General features: G+C 37.3%; 2 protein-coding genes, 1 long non-coding RNA gene, 4 other non-coding genes and 1 pseudogene across 7 annotated transcripts in view; 2 read left to right on the forward strand and 6 right to left on the reverse strand.

The window, feature by feature from the left end:
• The window catches only part of zgc:173607, a 791,925-nt gene that overhangs the window by 424,207 nt on the left and 346,787 nt on the right, over positions 1 to 20,931 (reverse strand). The gene's annotated exons all lie outside the window — the stretch shown is intronic.
• Positions 1 to 20,931, forward strand: part of LOC110439586 (uncharacterized) — a 296,328-nt gene that overhangs the window by 180,728 nt on the left and 94,669 nt on the right. The gene's annotated exons all lie outside the window — the stretch shown is intronic.
• LOC110439399 (uncharacterized) lies at positions 2,389 to 3,932 on the reverse strand (annotated as a pseudogene).
• trnal-uag (transfer RNA leucine (anticodon UAG)) lies at positions 3,936 to 4,017 on the reverse strand. The gene has a single exon. It is a non-coding gene; the product is annotated as a tRNA-Leu (tRNA).
• On the reverse strand, positions 4,221 to 4,302 carry trnal-aag (transfer RNA leucine (anticodon AAG)). The gene has a single exon. It is a non-coding gene; the product is annotated as a tRNA-Leu (tRNA).
• On the reverse strand, positions 4,966 to 5,047 carry trnal-uag (transfer RNA leucine (anticodon UAG)). Its single transcript has one exon. It is a non-coding gene; the product is annotated as a tRNA-Leu (tRNA).
• trnal-aag (transfer RNA leucine (anticodon AAG)) lies at positions 5,251 to 5,332 on the reverse strand. The gene has a single exon. It is a non-coding gene; the product is annotated as a tRNA-Leu (tRNA).
• On the forward strand, positions 10,607 to 13,452 carry LOC137491292 (uncharacterized). The gene is made up of 4 exons (XR_011011244.2): positions 10,607 to 10,744; positions 10,991 to 11,149; positions 11,674 to 11,769; positions 12,505 to 13,452. It is a non-coding gene; the product is annotated as an uncharacterized lncRNA (long non-coding RNA).

The raw sequence follows: 20,931 nt of genomic DNA on the forward strand, positions 1-20,931 counted from the left end.
CATTTAATAAAAGAACAGTGATTTAAAAATGCAATAACGTTTTAGTGAGCACAATAAGCTCATTATAAAATATTCCAAACTTTTAAAGGGGCTGTATATTATAGTATTTACAACTATTTGTTTTACAACCTTTGTTGAACCCACCTGTTTCTGATGTTTACTGGGGAGCGATTCTGAATGTCTGGCAACTGTGCAGAGCTAAAAAAAAAAAAAGATCACTGTATTAAGTAGTTTGAGGGGACATGTGGTATATTGTCCAGTGGCTCCCAGTGCTTCAGCATCTCTGTACATGTATCCAGTGGAGCTGGTGGTACTACTGGTGCTGGTTGTGGCCAAAATCAAAGTGGGAACTATAGTAAAAGCTCAGTTGCATCTGAGGTAACAGGTGGATATTCTATTAATGGAGAAGGGGGAAGGAGTGGCTTTGGTGCTGGTCATCTCATCAAAATTAAATGGAAACTTGTTAAAATAGACTATAGTCACATTTGACTTTTTTCACTTGAAATGACAATCTTTTTGCTAAATTAAAATTATTCAACCCATTCTTTAAACAGGGTTTTGCTTGTCACCCTAAAGAGTTTAAAACAATAATTAATATGATCCCTAAAAACATCACAGTATTGATCAGAGGTTTTCTTTCACACTATTCTGTAATGTTCTCTCTTCTATCTTTATTTTTAGAGATCCAAAATGTGATAATAAGTTTTAAATGAATATTCTTATTCAAAGGCTTCATCATAATCAGCTCAGACCTCGTTTATTTTTAAAGATTTTAATTCACAGGAATTAGAAAAATAAGACAAGTTACATTTCTTTTTCAATTCTCCCCAAAATTAAAGAACTTTAGTTTAAATGATTAATGATGTGTATCCATCAAAAGAATTCCTGAGATTAAAAGTTGATAATAAGGAGATCTTGTCAATTTTGTGAAAGTCATATTGAAAACACTGAGCATGTTTTCTATAATTGCATATACTCATGTCTCATGTCAATATCCATGTAAACCCTTTTTGCAATAAACAAGTTAAATTTAATGTGACTAAAGAAAATTGTACACAGCATTAAGTAGTTAATAACCATTTATGCTTTGCAAAAAATTCTTCATTCATAAATATATAAATTTATAAATGTTGGTTTTTAAACCTTTTAAAGGGTGACAATGAGATTTATAGACCCATACTAGTTTTAAAAAAAAACTATCCTTTTTCAGTTTTATTTTGCCCACCTAACATTGCTGTTAGTAATTGTAGTCACACACACACACACACACACACACATATGTGTGTGTGTGTATTTATATATATATATATATATATATATATATATATATATATATATATATATATATATATATATATATATATATATATATATATATATATATATACATGTGTGTGTGTGTGACTACTATTACTAACAGCAATGTTAGGTGGGAAACCCAGTATCAGATTACTGAAGCACTTCAGCTATCTGTTCATTCAAATTATATATATATATATATATATATATATATATATATATATATATATATATATATATATATATATATATATATATATATATATATATATAGAATTTGAATAAACAGATAGCTGAAGTGCTTCAGTAATCTGTTGAGTACTGGAATTAGCATGTAAGATAACAAATCACTCATATTCTCATTCACAATAGAGATACTGGGCTTCCCATACACAGATTTATTTGTAGTAATGTGGGAGTTTTCACATGAACATTTCTTCAAAGGTAACCAGTTGTTTACAGAAAGTTTAATTGTCTTCATGAGGAAAACTTTTTTATTTTCTAAAATCAGTCCATCAAAATAAATGTGTTATGTTTTGAAACCAAAGTCTTCATTTGTTACCCACAACTCATCAAGATTTGATCAAGTCAAAATCTCATAATCTGACACAAATCTGATCTGTGGTAACTGGCAAATGGCATTGTGTAGTCTGAACAGGGCTTTATGGAGTCTGCATCAGTCTCTCACTGTCACTGCAAGTTCACACCGGCCGACTTTTATTCACCAACAAGTTTTGTGAAACTGCAGACAAAAGCCCAAAATTGGAGGCAAATCTGTTTGTTCAAGGGAGTAAAAATCAAACAGTGTGAACGATCAAAAACACAATCTAAGAGTGTAGGACAGTTTTCTCTGCATCTCCCCAAACATTTTCTCCTCCCTAATCTTTCTAATTCTCTTTTCAGAGCCGATCATTTGATTGCAGTGTGCAATGTGCACAAATTTGGTTCTCAGTTCATAATAACTTGAAACACATATAGTTATTTTGCTTCATTGCAGCCCTGTAGAAACTCTCACAATCTGGTACATCTTCACCCCTCTTCAGTTATTGAGTTTAAATCTTCAGGTTCAAAGGGTTTCATTCCAGTAACTTGAGATGTATTCAAGAGTTTACACTTGTCCCGAGATGCTATCCCGGGAAAGCCTTAAGCTCCGCTGGACAAGGCCTCATTTTTTCTCTCCATTGTGAAGCTTCATGTGATTGATGAGGCTTCTTTTATGTTTAAAGACCTTTCCACACTCACTGCATCGAAAACGCTCGGCTGAGTGAATCTTCATGTGTTGCTTAATGGAGTCTTTGCACTCTTTTCACAATGATCATATGTGGTTCCAGTGTGACCATTCATGTGGTTCATGATTCTAGCTTTCGTTGTGAAGCTCTTTCCACAATGAGCACATGCAAACGGCTTCTGTCCGGTGTGACTTATCATGTGGTGTTTGAGTGAGCCTGTATGTGGGAAACTTTTACCACACTCTGTGCATGTGTAAGGTTTCTCTCCAGTGTGAATCCTCATGTGGATGGTAAGGTTTTGTTTTTGAGAAAAACCTTTCCTACACTGTGTGCAAATAAAGCTTCTCTCTCCAGTGTGTGTTCTCATGTGGGTTTCAAGATTGCCATTTTGCTTACAACTCTTTCCACACTGAGGGCAAGAGTAGAGCCTCTCCCCAGAGTGAATTCTTCTGTGCACTGCCAAGTTTCCTGTAGAATAGAAGCTTTTTCCACACTGTTGGCATGTGTACGGCCTCTCTCCAGTGTGAATTCTCATGTGCACTGTTAAGTTTCCTGTATTATAGAAGCTTTTTCCACACTGTTTGCAGGTGAAAGGTTTCTTTCTAGTGTGAACATCAAGGTTTGGCTTTTGACAGAAACTCTTTCTACTCTGTTTACAGCTGTAATTACACCTAGACTTGGATTTCCGAGATCTTCCACGTGATAAAGTCTTTTTAGTGAGTGTGGGTTTTTCATCAGTCGTTATTTCTTGTTATTTCTCTTCCATTTCATTCCATTGATGTGTCTCTTCTTTCAGCACTATCAGGTCTTCAAAAAAGAACAAAAAAGTGAACTTTAGTATAAAGGCTTAAAGTGGCAAGCATGAAATGGATGTTTACCCTAAATATAAAAATGAGCTTACCATTTACTCTCCATCATGTGGTTTTAAACATTTCCTGTCTTCTGGAACACAAAGTAAGCCAGCATTTTTATCACTATACCTTATTTTGTGAAGGAAAGTAAATGGTGAGGCTATTTTCATTTCTGTGTCAGAAAGTCATACCAACACTGACTCACATAATCAACACATCTCTTGACTCTGGTTTAGTCCCCACTGTATTACTACTCTAATTGTGAATCTTTACTGTTCCTGTTTCAATAGGGTGCTCTTGCTAAAAGGAGCAATGGCAAAGAGAGACTTCCAGTGCAGACTTTGTTAAGATGCTGCAATCTAATCATGGGAAAGACACTTGCTCCTGAGCAGATTCGAGCTTGGGGATGTGTTGCTGTCACACCAACGAGTCTGCCGTGAGTTCCAAAGAACACATTATACTGACTAGTTGCCAACTTTAATTTACTCTCTCATTTCCAGCGTTCACTGCGAACGCGCACACACTCAAGCAGTTTGGCCTTGTTTAAAACCATATCTGACAGCGGTGGGATTCGAACCCACGCCCCCGAAGAGACTTGAGTCTAAATCCAGCGCCTTAGACCCCTCGGCCATGCTACCCTAGATGTATCCATGCAGTGGTCCCTTTTCTGCCCAATTTTACGGAAGCAAAACAGCAGAGAAGACACAGAGCTTCCTAGTGAAGCCCTTCAACTTTGGCCAAGGAGTCTACATTTGGATGTGAGCGGAAGCATGCAGTATCTCTTCGCAAGTCTGTTTGCTCAAGCAGAGAGGTCATTCTCAAGCATCCTAAAAGGACTGCCTGGCAGCCGTGGGATTCGAACCCACGCCCCCGAAGAGACTGGAGCCTTAATCCAGCGCCTTAGACCGCTCGGCCACGCTACCTTACAAAGCTGCTTTCCCTGAGCTGTTTCGACACCAACTTGTTTCAAGTAGCGCAACAGCTCTGGGAAATCAGTTCAATTTAGCCATGCCTAGCTGGAGCTCCTCCACAAAGAAAGAGACCTCCTTAATACCAGCTTAGGAAGCACTCCCACCTTCCTGTCAACCACAGTTCTGTCTCTATTTGAGCACACCTCAAGGCATTTGAAGACTTCTCCTTACGGCAGCCAGCTGCGATGCATTTAAGCACCTGATTACAAGGTAACTGTTATTTCACAAAAGAGTGAAAGTTACTGATTCCATCACAGCAGACCCCACATTGTTGTTGTTATTATATTCAAATCCAGTTATAGAGTATTACTACTCTAATTGTGAATCTTTACTGTTCCTGTTTCAATAGGGTGCTCTTGCTAAAAGGAGCAATGGCAAAGAGAGACTTCCAGTGCAGACTTTGTTAAGATGCTGCAATCTAATCGTGGGAAAGACACTTGCTCCTGAGCAGATTCGAGCTTGGGGATGTGTTGCTGTCACACCAACGAGTCTGCCGTGAGTTCCAAAGAACACATTATACTGACTAGTTGCCAACTTTAATTTACTCTCTCATTTCCAGCGTTCACTGCGAACGCGCACACACTCAAGCAGTTTGGCCTTGTTTAAAACCATATCTGACAGCGGTGGGATTCGAACCCACGCCCCCGAAGAGACTTGAGTCTAAATCCAGCGCCTTAGACCCCTCGGCCATGCTACCCTAGATGTATCCATGCAGTGGTCCCTATTCTGCCCAATTTTACGGAAGCAAAACAGCAGAGAAGACGCAGAGCTTCCTAGTGAAGCCCTTCAACTTTGGCCAAGGAGTCTACATTTGGATGTGAGCGGAAGCATGCAGTATCTCTTCGCAAGTCTGTTTGCTCAAGCAGAGAGGTCATTCTCAAGCATCCTAAAAGGACTGCCTGGCAGCGGTGGGATTCGAACCCACGCCCCCGAAGAGACTGGAGCCTTAATCCAGCGCCTTAGACCGCTCGGCCACGCTACCTTACAAAGCTGCTTTCCCTGAGCAGTTTCGACACCAACTTGTTTCAAGTAGCGCAACAGCTCTGGGAAATCAGTTCAATTTAGCCATGCCTAGCTGGAGCTCCGCCACAAAGAAAGAGACCTCCTTAATACCAGCTTAGGAAGCACTCCCACCTTCCTGTCAACCACAGTTCTGTCTCTATTTGAGCACACCTCAAGGCATTTGAAGACTTCTCCTTACGGCAGCCAGCTGCGATGCATTTAAGCACCTGATTACAAGGTAACTGTTATTTCACAAAAGAGTGAAAGTTACTGATTCCATCACAGCAGACCCCACATTGTTGTTGTTATTATATTCAAATCCAGTTATAGAGTATTACTACTCTAATTGTGAATCTTTACTGTTCCTGTTTCAATAGGGTGCTCTTGCTAAAAGGAGCAATGGCAAAGAGAGACTTCCAGTGCAGACTTTGTTAAGATGCTGCAATCTAATCGTGGGAAAGACACTTGCTCCTGAGCAGATTCAAGCTTTTTTTTTTTTTTTTCTTTATTAAAAAATACATCATCAACAATCATGACATTTATACATACAAATATTTAAAAGATAAAATATTTAAAAATCTCCAGGTAAGAAAACTTTAAAACCAGTCCAAGTTTGTACAATATATGGATTATTTTTTGTAATACATTTTTCAAAAATGTCCATCTTTTCATACATTTTGCAATAGTCATATATAACCATTATTTCCTCAGTCACAATCTGTTTATACAACAAAACCAATGGAATTTTTTTTTCTTTTGTTTCATAATATTTCTTCTTTTCCATATTGTATATCTTGCAAGAGTCAACATATAATTAAGAGCAAACTTATTTTTTGTTTTCCCATTAAAACCAAATAAAAACAGTGTATCCCATTCTTCTAAAATATTGTTTTCATCATACAGAAAATTGCACACCATTGTTTTCAACATCTTCATAAAATCACTCTTTTTACAATTTAAAAATAGGTGTAACACGCCTTCCTTTTTTTCCAAACACACTTTACACAAATCATCTTGTGATACCCCAATCTTTTTAAAGATAATCTCTGTCATTATGCAGTTGTGTCTTAACATAAAATCTAAGTTTTCCAATGCTGGACTTTTTAAAATTGATCTTACATTTTTCCATATATTTGAAGTATCAAAGTTTTCAAATAACTTTTCCCAAAATTCTCTTGATTTAAGTTTTTTAAACACAGTGTTACACAAACATGTATAAAACATCTTGATAGGACAATCATTGATACTAATCTTATCTTCATCCATTTTTAAAAAAAACTTTTATTTTTCTATTTTCAGTTTCTTTTTCATTCTCTTCAATACACTGTAAAAACGCCAACTTTCAAAAAGTCCTCTGAACAAAGATTAATAAGTTAACTGAATTTAAATATTTTCATTTGAAATGCTGACAAATAATAGTTAGTTTGTTCAACAAATATGGTGCTTCAATGTGAAAAACTTAAAATATTTCGTTGAACTAATACAAAATTCTTAGTTTTGCGTTGATGCGTGCCCTTCTTGTTGGCGCATGCGCCTTATAAGCTTCTGGCGCATGCGCAATTTACTTCCATAGCTCACTGCAGGGGGTACCTGTCTCGTGCGCGCGACAAAACGAACCATCTTTCTTTCTGCGGAGCTACGTGTCAATCGTTTTCATAATCGATTGTATATTAGTGATGGTGAAATGAAGCTTTCTGAACCAGTAAAGCGCTCGACTTAATTGTATCGGAAAAAGGTTCGTTACTCGAAGCTTTCTAAATCAGAGCTCGATGAGGACCTCTTCTGGTGAAAGTGTGTGAAAGCACTGTGTTGCCATAATGTCAAATGTTCACAACTGACCAACTCATTCATGTAGTAATACAAAAACAGCAATATAAACAAATTACTCAATTACTGTAGTTTTTACACAAGATATATTACATTACACAACTGATGATTGTAGTAAAATCCAAGGTATTCAAAAGTTTATCATAATACAATCAGTCCTGCTCCAAGCGGGGATCGAGTCAGCGTCTCCCGATTGGGACGCGAGTGCTGTAGGAGGCTATGTGAATGATGCTTCAGTGTCGCACTCACCAGATGGTCTCTGTTAAACACAATACTACGATATGCGGTGGTTTTTTTTTAAAGATAGTCGTAAAAAATACGCTAATACACTTTAGTATGGTTCAAAACCTTATTACTAAAAATTACTATTGTATTTTAGTTTAATTACTGGTGTGTGGGACTGGTGCAGTGCTTTGAAACAAATGTATGTAATCGACGCCAATTCTCTCGCTATACACTTTACTATGAGGATGTTTAAACCTTTGAATCAAAATTCGAAGCAGTCACGTGGGTATAGGGGAAAATGAAGCTTCGGACGTCACTGATCACGTGATGATGGCAAAACGAATCAAGCTCCGGTACACTGCTTCACTGCGAGATGTATCGTTTTTTTGATACATGCTTCGAAGCCTCGGCGCACAACGTCACATCACTATTGTATATAATAGGCCTTTTTCACACTTCCTGGTTCCGGTAAGCGAAGCAGTGTACCACAACATCCGGTTTCAATGCGACGGAGCAAGAAAGAATGGCAGGGTCATCTCATCGCTGTGATTGTCGCGTTCCCAGCTGCTCCAACTCAAAAACGACACTCTTACTTTAATGACCACGATCTCCCGAAAGACGAAGGACAGGGAAAATCATGGATGACAATATTAAAGGGGGTTGAATGCCATTTCAAGTTATATGCGGGAGTACGCTCGTATGCTGAATGCACTTCAAAGCGGAGATTATTATGTTTCATTAAAGACTAGTGGTCTATGGTTTATTTTGATGAGTAACTATAATATAGACAAAACTCCAGTTAAGCTATCTGCCTTCCACAAACAAGTGCTCATCATGGTCATTAATCTATAAGCATGATTTATCCCTACATTGTTGTTATTTTGGAATAATAGACAGTTCATACAAATGCAAATCTCTTTTTTTTATTGGTTTGACAGCAAAATTATTTGTTTAATCAGTTATATAATAAAGATGGTATACTTTTCTTACAATGAAGTCCTTTATTACAAAATCTCAATAACCCAGCAAGTTTTCAACTGTTATTGGTTCAATTCCTTCAGAGACATGGTATTCATATATGTTATTTAGAGGTATTAATAAGACAATCCTTCTGATGCATCGTCTTTTGATATTACTAAATCTTATGTCGGCAAATTTTGTTTTACTAAATACCAAGAGTAATAATAGAGCTATTCATACTCTTTTCCAAAAAGAAATCATTACTGTACCTTATATTCAATTGTATTATATGTCTTTATTAAAGGGTGAATTGAAGAAAAGTGTGGCTGTTACCACAGAAATATCATGTTAGAAATAGAATTAAAGAAATGTCCTATAAACTCATCCATAGTTTTTATCCAGCAAACGTTTGCAAAAATTTAAAAGTGGGATTGATGTAAATTGTATTTTTGTAACGAATATGAGGAGACAGTTTTACACTTATTTTAGCATTGTACATAGTCAGCTTATGGGGTGAGCTGCAAAATGTATTAATAACGATTCTTTTGTGTTCAAAACCTCTTTCATTATGGATAAATGTACATTTGGGCTTTACTTGATTATCCTAATCTAGAGGAAAATAGTTTTATTTATTTAATTTGCTTATGTTGTTAACAAAATTGTACATTCATACATGTAAATTTACTAATATGAAACCAGATTTTAAGGTATTGATGACTGAAATATGCTTGTATAATACCAGTATCAACTCTCTAAACAAGAAACTCGACCCACTTTAAAATGTGTGAACTCTACAATGTATTTCATTATTACATATGTTATATTACATTTTGTATATTTGTATTTTATTTTATTATTTGTATTATTACACCCTGATATGTACATTTTTGTATTGTAAAATGTTATTTGCTGTTCTTTTAATAAATAATAAAAATGAATATTATCCACGAGTAGGAGCTAACGTGTTTCCAGACTTGAGAAAACCTCACGAGCATTAAACAACCTGTAATGTATTAACCGATAGCAACTCGCCTGTACAGCTACCTCGCCATTCACTATATCTGACTCTGAATAAAAAGGAAGGAGGGGGTTAGCACAGTTTACAGACAGGACTACTGACATAAAACTCATCCTGCTGGATGTTAAATAGCCAGGTTAATCTAGTTTACGAATGGCTTGAATGAGCAGATTTTATGTTGTTGGCTGTGCACCTTACTGGAACCTGACGTTGCAAACGCTGTGTAAGACACGTTTTCTGCACAAACTCTGCAAATCGGTATCATCTTTTAAATGCTGTTTTATTAAGGCAGTTTTACACATTCACCGAACAACATCTTCCTGTCCAAATTATGGCAAAGTTGACCGTGAGAAAGTCATCCGCTGTCCCGAGGCTGTCATGTCTCTGCGACTCCTAGCGAACCCGGAAATATTGACACACTGCTTCGAAGGGCGCTTCCGGTGTTCAATTCCGCTGTGAAAAAGGTCTATTGTATACATGTTTTTTGTGCGATGTGCTACCCATCTGACTGTCCGATCTATTTTACCAGTGTATTAATGATGTGAGAGAACGTGATAGAGCGGTTAAGAGCAGGCCAACGACGTTTCTGCTAAATCATAGGTATGTATGTCTTTTTTGTTGTCATCTAACGTTATATTATTTGATATGTTGGGTTTGATGTGCGCGTGTATCCTAATACGGAACTATTTGTTATAATTTAGCCGTGAGTTGTTTCGTGCACTTGGTTTTGGCTATTTACATCAATAAAAGTTTTGAGTGAATGTATTTGAAACAAATAGCGATTTCAATCAAGTCATTTGCTTTAATAACTCACGTTTAATACAATGAGTATCATATAACATACCAGATCAGGTATCCAAGTCAAATTTCCTTGCTAAAACGAATATAACATTATGTCCTGTTTATCTGGATTGCTGTCAGCATTGCGCACATCATAACCTTTTTTCCCTTCGAACCAGAGCCAGTGGAACAAACGGTGACGTGTTTAACTGTGTAATTTGTGTGAAAATCGTGTGATTTTCATGTAATTCATTGCTTGATTTGCTTGTATATTAGTTAGCTCGACTAAATGTCTATCATATTCAGACCAACTTGCTTTAACAGTCAGCTAGCTTTTATTTACATAAAAAATATAAAGGGCTAAATATATATTTTTCTTTCTTTTTGCTCAAAAGGACTGAAATATTGACAATGACATAATTCAATGCAAGATTTCCTTGAGGAGGTGAGACTTGTTATCATCAGTGAAATTTGACGGTCATTCACCAGCAGATGCAAGAAACCTTTTCTCTTTGCCCAAAAGAAGTTGTTGAGATTTAGCCAGGAAGAAATTAGAGAGATAACCTGGACTTTAAGGAAGAGGTAAGTCACTATATTGCAATTGCTTTGGTTTCATTCAAGGTAGTAATGATAATGCTAAAAATAACAAACAACATTACTATTATATGTAATTCAAAATACATCTGTATTCAGCATTTGAACATTTAAATATTTACATTTACAAATATATATATATATATATATATATATATATATATATATATATATATATATATATATATGTGTGTGTGTAAATATTAATATGTATGTTTTTTTTGTATATTGTAGATCTGCACAGAGTTTTCTCAGATCTGTAATGTAGATCTCCTGAGACAGTTAATCGAGTGACTTGATAAATATACAGCACCTCTCCTGAAACTCTACAGAAAAAGAAGGGATTCAATGGGTCCAGAGATGGATACAACTTTAAACAAGATGGATGAGCAGGTACTCATTAAGATTTTTTTTTTCTTATACACCCGTCTGATGTTTTTAACATGTGCAACATATTTTGTCCTGTCAAACACAAAAGCATGAATTTCATGCTCAGGTAATACAGTCTAATAAAACGTAATTGCAACAATTTAATTGTCCAGCCCTTTTGCATTAATTTTAATTGTGTCAAGTTGTGTTTTGATTGTGAGATGGAAGTAAGATAAATAACAGATGTTTCACTTGTTTTGAGTGACCATTTCAAATGAATACATTCAAAGAGGAAAATAGAAAATAATAGCTGTAGTTTTTAACTCAAAGTAATTGTCACATGAAACTAAACATTTTTCTAAATTTGCCAACACAACCATTATCAAATTCCATTGTATGGAAACCACAAAATTCTTTTTTAAAAATAAAGCCATGTGTTTTTTCAACAGCATGAATAAAATACTATGCTCATTTAAATGTACTAAGTACATTTTTACTTACAAAACAATAAGATTGTAAAACACCCTTTGTAAATGACTTTCCTTTAGGTCACTGATATTGTCACCGATCGAGAAAGAGCAGCTCTTGAGGGATTGCCAATTTTTCTTCGCAAAAATTCTGCTTGCTTTCTCAAGATATGTCTGGTAAGTTACCCATTTTCATACCCTATTCTACATTTATTAGTCTGCTTGGTAACACTTATAATAGCTGCACGCTATAAATAATTTATTTAGTATTAGCGAATAGTTAATTTATTTTCTGTTAAGCATACCTCTACATGAAGTGCTCAATGATTGTATTTTTTTAACTTTAATGATTCATTTGTATTACTAATTTAAGTATTGCATTATTTACAAACCAGTTATTTAAGAATACTTGGTGTTTTTAAGATCATTCAGAATGCTTAAGTACACGATTAATAAACTATTCAAATTAACATTTAAATATCCTAATATTAAGGTATGTAATAATAGTTACTTTGTATGTTAGTATATGCTTTATGAGCTTAACTTCATCCAGTTGTGACCTAATCTAAAGTGAGGACTATTTATGCTTTATAAATCCTTTATGAATGACAATTAAAGGCTCAGTTATATTCTAAACAGGACAATAAACAACTTTCACAATTGAAACTGTATCAAATAAAAGTAAATCTTTGCAATTTTATGTAAAATAAAAGTTTAAAAAATTGCTAAATATTAAAAAGTTGTCAATATATTGTTCAATTATTATATATTATAGACTGTTCAAAGTGTTACTGTTTGTATGTACGAAAGTATTACATGTTTTTATTTTCTTTGCATAATAGTAATAACATTAATAAGTAGTAATTAATATTACACATCAATTAATTTTCCCATTACTTAATCTCCTATAAGGACACGGACCCTGAAGACCACAGCACCAGAGATTAAAGGATTGGAATCTTCACTGTGGTGGAAGATGATAATGGCACTTCTGCATCCCTGCAATATGTGATGAACCTCGCTAAAATCTTGGAGGAGGCCATAGTACTTCAGGATATCCCACATCTGCCTGCAGCCTTCGCTTACTTGTTCAGCCTCTTGTATAGACTGAATATGGAACACCCAAAAGAACTCAAATATACTTTTTAAGTGATTCAGCATGTTTTATGGAGGTTGGTGGCACATGATCTGCGAGAGTTCAGTTCATTCATTCATTCATTTTCTTTTCGGCTTAGTCCCTTTATTAATCTGGGGTCGCCACAGTGCAATGAACTTGTTTTACGCAGCGTATGCCCTTCTGGCTGCAACCCATCTCTGGAAAACATCCATACACACTCATTCACACATACACTACGGACAATTTTAGCCTACCCAATTCACCTGTGCCACACGTCTTTGGACTGTGGGGGAAACCGGAGAACCCAAAGGAAACCCACGTGAACGCAGGGAGAACATTCAAACTCCACACAGTAACGGCAACTGACCCGTGACCACTTCCTAATGTGCCACTGTTTGAATGTTTTGAGGTCTGTTTTTGGACTTTATGTACTTTGTTGACAAAAGTGCAGTACACTTTAAAGACTGTATGAATGGAGTGGCTTTTAGGGTTTACTCTGATTAGATGATTGTATATTCACCTGGTTTGAGTGTTTAGACACACTAATAGCTTGGTTTTAGTAAGGTTGCCAGTTATTTTATGTTGAGGCAGTGTACAATCTTTTCAAATCTGGAAACATTCAGTACTAGTTGTGTACAAACTAGCCCAATGCTGAACACGGCTAATGTCAAATGCTGATTTTGTATGCAAATGTTTTGGATTGTGATTTGAACACAGTTAAAAATAAAAAAAAGTGAATTGACTATTCTTGTGTATTTAATTTGAATCCTAAAAATTAATAGTAAATGCATAATGAATCAGTTTGTTTTATTTTGTTCAGTAAACTAAAAAAATCTTGTTGGGTAAACATAATCATTTTTGTTCAGTAAACAAAAGATCTTGTTGAATAAACGTGAAAATTTTTGTTCAGCAAACAAAAGATCTTGTTGAGTAAACATGATAATATTTGTTCAGCAAACAAAAATATCTTGTTGGGTGAACATGACATTTTTTGTTCAGCAAACAAAAATATCCTGTTGGTTGAACATGATATTTTTTGTTCAGCAAACAAAAATGTCTTGTTGGGTTAACATGATATTTTTTGTTCAGCAAACAAAAATGTCTTGTTGAATGAACATGATATTTTTTGTTCAGCAAACAAAAATATCCTGTTGGTTGAACATGATATTTTTTGTTCAGCAAACAAAAATATCTTGTTGGGTGAACATGATACTTTTTGTTCAGAGAACTAAAGAATTCAACAAAATATTTTGAGTTCACTGGTCTTCAAACCCTGTTTGTTGAGTTAACTCAAAAAGCTATGTGTGATAGGTTGCCTAATTATTTTAAGTTTACTCAACTTTTTTTTTTTACAGTGTAAGAAACCGCAACTAGACACCAACAACTTAGCTAACTATAGGCCTATTTCAAATCTTCCATTTATGTCTAAAATACTAGAAAAAAGTTGTTTCAACTCAATTATGCTCTTTTCTGCAAACGAACAATATTTTTGAAGTGTTTCAGTCAGGTTTCAGGGCTCACCACAGTACAGAAACCGCCTTAGTGAAAATAACCAATGATTTACTCTTAGCTGCTGACCGAGGGTGCGTCTCGCTATTAGTTTTACTCGATCTTAGTGCGGCATTTGATTCCATTGACCACAATATCCTCATAAATCGCTTAAAGTCTACAGGTGTCCAGGGACAGGCTCTACAATGGTTTAAGTCATACTTAACTGACCGCTACCAGTTTGTGAATATTAATGGACAGCCTTCACAAGTCAGCCCAGTAAAGTATGGGGTGCCTCAAGGATCAGTTTTAGGCCCTTTACTGTTTACAATTTACATGCTACCTCTGGGAGACATTATTAGAAGACATGGGATCAGCTTTTACTGCTATGCAGATGATACTCAATTATATATTTCCACTAAACCTGACGAGACGTCTGAATTTTCTAAACTAACTGAGTGTATCAAAGACATCAAAGACTGGATGACCAACAATTTTCTTCTCTTAAACTCAGACAAAACAGAATTATTACTTATTGGGCCTAAATCTTGCACACAGCTGATCTCGCAACTCAATTTACAATTAGAGGGATACAAAGTTAGCTTTAGCTCTACTATAAAAGATTTGGGTGTCATATTAGACAGCAATCTAACTTTTAAAAACCATATATTCCATGTCACAAAAACTGCCTTCTTTCATCTGAGAAATATCGCTAAATTACGAAATATGCTATCCATCTCAGATGCAGAAAAGCTAGTCCATGCTTTTATGACTTCGAGACTGGATTACTGTAATGCTCTATTTGCTAGCTGCCCAGCATCCTCTATTAACAAACTTCAATTAGTACAAAATGCAGCAGCCAGAGTTCTGACCAGGTCTAGAAAATATGATCATATAACCCCAATTTTATCCTCCTTACACTGGCTGCCTGTTAAGTTTCGTATTGAATTTAAAATATTACTTCTCACCTGTAAAGCTCTAAATAATCTAGCTCCTGTTTATCTAACCAACCTTCTGTCTCGCTACGAACCAACTCGCTCCTTAAGATCTCAAAATTCAGGGCTTCTGGTAGTACCTAGAATAGCAAAGTCAAGTAAAGGAGGTTGAGCCTTCTCTTTCATGGCTCCTACACTCTGGAATAGCCTTCCTGATAACGTCCGAGGCTCAGACACACTCTCCCAGTTCAAAACTAGATTAAAGACCTATCTGTTTAGTAAAGCATACACTCAATGCATCACCTAGCGGGTTCCACACTGGCTTCTGCATCTTGCTTATATACACTATGAACAGCAGCTATGCTTATTATTCTCTTTATTCTCTATTTTCACCTGGGGATACTCATCCCGAGGTCCTCAGATTAGGCGGAGTCACTGATTGGATCCAAGACCAGCAACGTGATGATCCCAAGGATTCCATATCCGGGACCAGGCCATATCCTGAGCTGCTGCTGCGCTGATGGTCGTGGGGAGTGGAGAACATGTGTCTGATTCCAGCGACGCTCCAGGGACAGACGAGTCTTCATTGAGGCCATCTTCCAGCATAAACCACGGCGATTGAAGTTCTGCACAAGACTTTGGCCAGCGGAGAAATTAAAATGGTCGTGCCCAACTGAGTCTGGTTCTCTCAAGGTTTTTTTTCTTCACTCCCATCAGGTGAAGTTTTTTTTCCCTCTCCGCTGTCGCCACTGCCTCGCATGGTTCAGGATTGGTAGAGCTACGCATCGATGAATTTGCTCTTCAGTGTTTGAACTCTCAGTAATGATTAAATCACACTGAACTGAGCTAAACTGAACTGAACTTAAACACTAAAACCTGAACCACACTGTTCCAGTTACTGAACCACACTGTTCCAGTTACTATGACCATTTATGTGAAGCTGCTTTGACACAATCTACATTGTAAAAGCCCTATACAAATAAAGCTGAATTGAATTGAATTGAACATGAATTATTGTAGTTGACTCTAGTTTATTTTCTAGAGTAAATGTAATATTATGTCTAATAAATACTTCTCTTAATATTTGTCTTTTGTATTGATAATCTTGACATTCTGTTATTACATGCTGCACCATATTGGTTACAATGTAAGTAAATCATGTGTGTGCTTCACTATAAATACCGTGTCTTGTTTAGTCCTGCATGTGCTATTCTGAGACGGTTATGACCATTTTTATTCCCCATTTCTCTTCCTTCACAGATTTACCATTGGATTGATTGTATACAGATCTCTTCCTGAGTCATTTATATCCCAGTATTCCTGCCTCATACTCTCTGTCTGTATCTTTATTATAGTTTTGACTTCAGCTTTACTTAATTTACCCTGAAGGTCTGTGTGTGAATGTGAGTGTGTATGGGTGTTTCCCAGTACTGAATTGCGGCTGGAAGAGCATCCGCTGTGTAAAACATGTGCTGGATAAGTTGGCGTTTCCTTCCGCTGTGGTGAACCCTGATTAATGAAGGGACTAAGCCGAAAAGAAAATTAATGATTGAATAATAAATATATTCCAGTTTCATTAGATCTCTGAGACGACTGTACATTTCTTGAATTTCCAAACTGAATTGAGATCAGGTGTCAGCTGATGTGTTCTGGACATTTTCCTCGCTCCACTTCAGAAAGCCGCCACTAAACCCTGAACCAGAACTGTTGGTTGCCATTATAAATCTCAGAACTGTCACTGTTTTAAGCTCATCGTATTAATCTAACAAAAAAGGTAAAAACACTTTCATAAATAACATTTTCATGAAATAAATCAATTATAAATACATTAAACTTAAACCATGGAGTAATGTTTCAGAAGGAAGAGCAAACTGCTGACTCAGCTTATTTGATGGGGTTCATGCTGAAGTAGTTCAATCGACATGCACATTAAACTGCATCTGGACACATATTGGATGGACAGAAAGCACCAAGGCCTTAAATAAAAACTAATAAAATTTACTTTTAGGGGAAGCTTGCTGTCACGTTAGCGTGATCAAAACAGGAACAAAAACAAAAAGGTGTGGATCCAAGTGCAGATATTTATTTACAGTGCAACAAACAAGGTGATCAAAATACAAAGTAACAAACAAATAACAAAACTAGAAACTAAAACAGAGACAAGGCTCAGAAACAATAACTCTACAAACTAGACTTTAGCAAAAAAAATACAAGAACAAGATCAAGAAACTCGGTAGCAAGACTTACTAGAACTCGGAACAAGAATGACAAAGAAGACAAACGACGCAGTGACAAACAGAGGTGAAATGGTTGTATAAATAGTCCAGGAAATTAACAGGAAACAGGAACAGCTGTGAGCCAATCAGTGTACATGGACCGGGTGTAATGTGCGTGATATGTATGAACTTGTAGTCTTTTGGGCACTGTAGTAAATCTTCAGAGTCTGTGAACTACAGCGCCCTCCAGTGGTCACTGACCGCCATGACAGTACCCCCTCTTTAAAGAGCGGCTACCAGACGCTCCCAGAAAAGTCCGGGGGGGAGGGGGGGTGGTTGTGGGGGAAGCGGAGCAGGAACAAGGGGAGGGATGGGAGGGTCAGACCAGGGTAGGTTTGTGAGTCAGGCGCCCCAGCAAGAAGCCAGGGTGCAGCCGGGGAATCCGTCCCAAGTAGTGGGAAGGGCCTCCAGGGAGGGTCAGGAGGGATGACCCATGGATGATCCCGTAGGGGACACAAGGCAGGGGTCTTTAGGAGAGCTGGCTGGATAGGCAACTGGACAGGAGCCGGCGGAACTGGAGGCATCTGGACTGGAGCCGGCGGGGCTGGAGGCAGCTGGACTGGAGCCGGCGGGGCTGGAGGCATCTGGACTGGAGCCGGCGAGCTGGAGGCATCTGGACTGGAGCCGGCGGGGCTGGAGGCATCTGGACTGGAGCCGGCGGGGCTGGAGGCATCTGGACTGGAGCCGGCGGGGCTAGAGGCAGCTGGACTGGAGCCGGCGAGGCTGGAGGCAGCTGGACTGGAGCCGGCGGGGCTGGAGGCAGCTGGACTGGAGCCGGCGGGGCTGGAGGCAGCTGGACTGGAGCCGGCGGGGCTGGAGGCAGCTGGACTGGAGCCGGCGGGGCTGGAGGCAGCTGGACTGGAGCCGGCAGAGCAAGGAGGCGGAGTGGAACCGGCAGGGCATGGAGCCGGACTGGGGCTGGCAGGGCAAGACGTCTGGGAGGTGCCGGCAGGGCAAGACGTCTGGGTGGCGTTGGTAATGCCAGGAGCCGGGCTGGGACTGGCAGGGCGAGGAGCCTGGGTGGCGCCGGCAGGGCGAGGAGCCTGGGTGGCGCCGGCAGGGCGAGGAGCCTGGGTGGCGCCAGTAAAGCCAGGAGACGGACTAGAACTGACATTGTACTGCTCTCTGGGGCTGGAGCCGACACTGGCGGGCGCTCTGGGGCTGGAGCCGACACTGGCGGGCGCTCTGGGGCTGGAGCCGACACTGGCGGGCGCTCTGCTCTGGAGAATGCCAGTTTGTCAGCAGATAGTGGTCCTCCTCCCGTGGTCACTTGCTGTTTTTTTTATTAGCGGCAAGTTTTGTTTTTCACCGTCTCCTAACATCATTAAACAATTTTTGGCATTGTACAGCCCTTCTTTTGATGTCAAAAGACGAGGACACAGTTGCCGCTATCTCCTCCCAAGCCCTTTTTACCTCAGGGAGCTTTGGTGGGTTCCGGCTCATTTCGTAGATGATCTGCTTGTGCAATTTAACCTTGCGCTAATATATATATATATATATATATATATATATATATATATATATATATATATATATATATATATATATATATATATTTATTTATCGTCACCTTAAAATTATAAGGTTCTATGTGACATTTTTTGTCAAAATTTAGTTATTGACATATTCTTGTTAAATGACAACTTATTTAAATTATGTGATGTGTTTTTATAAGTTTACATTTAAGACTTCTTATTTAAAAAACAAAAAAGGTGTATCTACAAAGTCGAACTCTAGCTTGGCTCTATATGGTTATTTCTGTGAGCCAATCAGCATTTTTAATGTATGCACGAGGACTAATCAGGATAAGTTTTCTTTGTCATTTCGCTAGACTGCTCCATTGACAGCGGGCAACACCAGGAAGACAAAATCACACAAAATCAGAGTCGGCTTAATAATGCCGCACCACACAAATTTGAGGCGTGTGAAAAGATAATGATTTAGAAGCATTTTTTGACATTGAGATTCATTCATTTTCTTTTCAGCTTAGTCTCTTTACTAATTTGGGGTCACTACAGCGGAATGAACCACCAACTTATCCAGCATATATTTTATGCAGCAGATGCCCTTCCAACTGCAACCCATCACTGGAAAACACCCATACACACTCAATCGCACACATACACTATGGCCAATTTTAGCTTACCCAATTCACCTGTACCGCATGTCTTTGGACTTGTGGGGGAAACCGAAGCACCCGGAGGAAACCTACAGCAAAACGGACAGTACATGCAAACTCCATACAGAAATGGCAACTGACCCAGCTGAGGCTTGAACCAACATTTTTCTTGCTGTAAGGCAATTGTGCTACCCACTGTGGCACCGCATCGCCGACATTGAGATGAAATGTTACATTTTATATTGTTGAAAAAGAGGTGAATATTAAAAAACGTATATATTAAATGTGAAATATATTTATTTGTTTACATATAGTCAGTGAAACACTTTTCAGTGTTTATTAAACTCAACTGGTCATCTTCTGTTTCTTTTAAAGTCTTAAAATTTGATATTAAGCCTTGAAGGGCAAATACTTAATTTAATTCATAAGTCATATAATTCAATAAATATAATTCAATAATTCTTATAAAGCATAAAATGTCATAAAAATTAACATATTAATTAGATAAAACTAACATCCGCACTGGAAAAAAAAATATTTTTCCCAGCCTTGTAAGCTCAATTTGAACAAGAACAAATATTCATCCTAAAACATGAAATAAATGTTATAGAAACGAAAATTTAACTTTCTCAAGCATCAACATATTGTAACAACAACAACTTATATTTCTTGATAAGTAATGCTTCAATGAATGATCTGGTAGAGAGAACCTTATAATTCCAAGCGGAAAATGACTTTTCAGAATGAGAAGGTTCTATCTGCGTTTACTTCACTTTGCAAGTGTAAGAGAACTTTGATCATTTGCATTCAGAGAACGCTTTGGGTCTCTGTCATGTTAAAGTATGAAAGAGATCTGTTACACACATGTTGTTTGCTATATGGAATGCAAAAACTTTGAAGCTCAATATCTCAAAATCATTCCGAATGCAAATAGAAACTTATAATTCTAAGGTGACGATCTGTGAACTCTTTTCCACCGATCTAAAGGTTTTAATGATTCCCTGATTTCAGTCATTTAGGATATTTAAGTTATCTGTATTTAATTTAAAATTCCCTTTTTACAATGATTTGTGTATAACTATGTATTCCCTTATGCTATTTTACTTTAAATATATAATGAAAAAAAAACAACTAAAAAATAAATGATTAAATTAAAGCTGCTAAGTTAGATATTTTTACTGATAATAATAAATCCTTTGTCACAACCAAGCCACGTCAACCCTGTCTTCCAGTGTCTGAGGGAAATTATATATATTTTATTCCTGAATTTTGAGAAATGATGACAAAAATAGTATCATGGTATAATCAAAACCTTTTATTAAAGCTAACCTGTTCTTGTCTTAGGACAATTTGGAAAAGCTTTTTGAACCATTTTAAATGCTGACTACTCTATATATACAATGC

The sequence above is a fragment of the Danio rerio genome, chromosome 4 (assembly GCF_049306965.1).
Source record: "Danio rerio strain Tuebingen ecotype United States chromosome 4, GRCz12tu, whole genome shotgun sequence".
NCBI classification, from domain to species: Eukaryota; Metazoa; Chordata; class Actinopteri; order Cypriniformes; family Danionidae; genus Danio; species Danio rerio.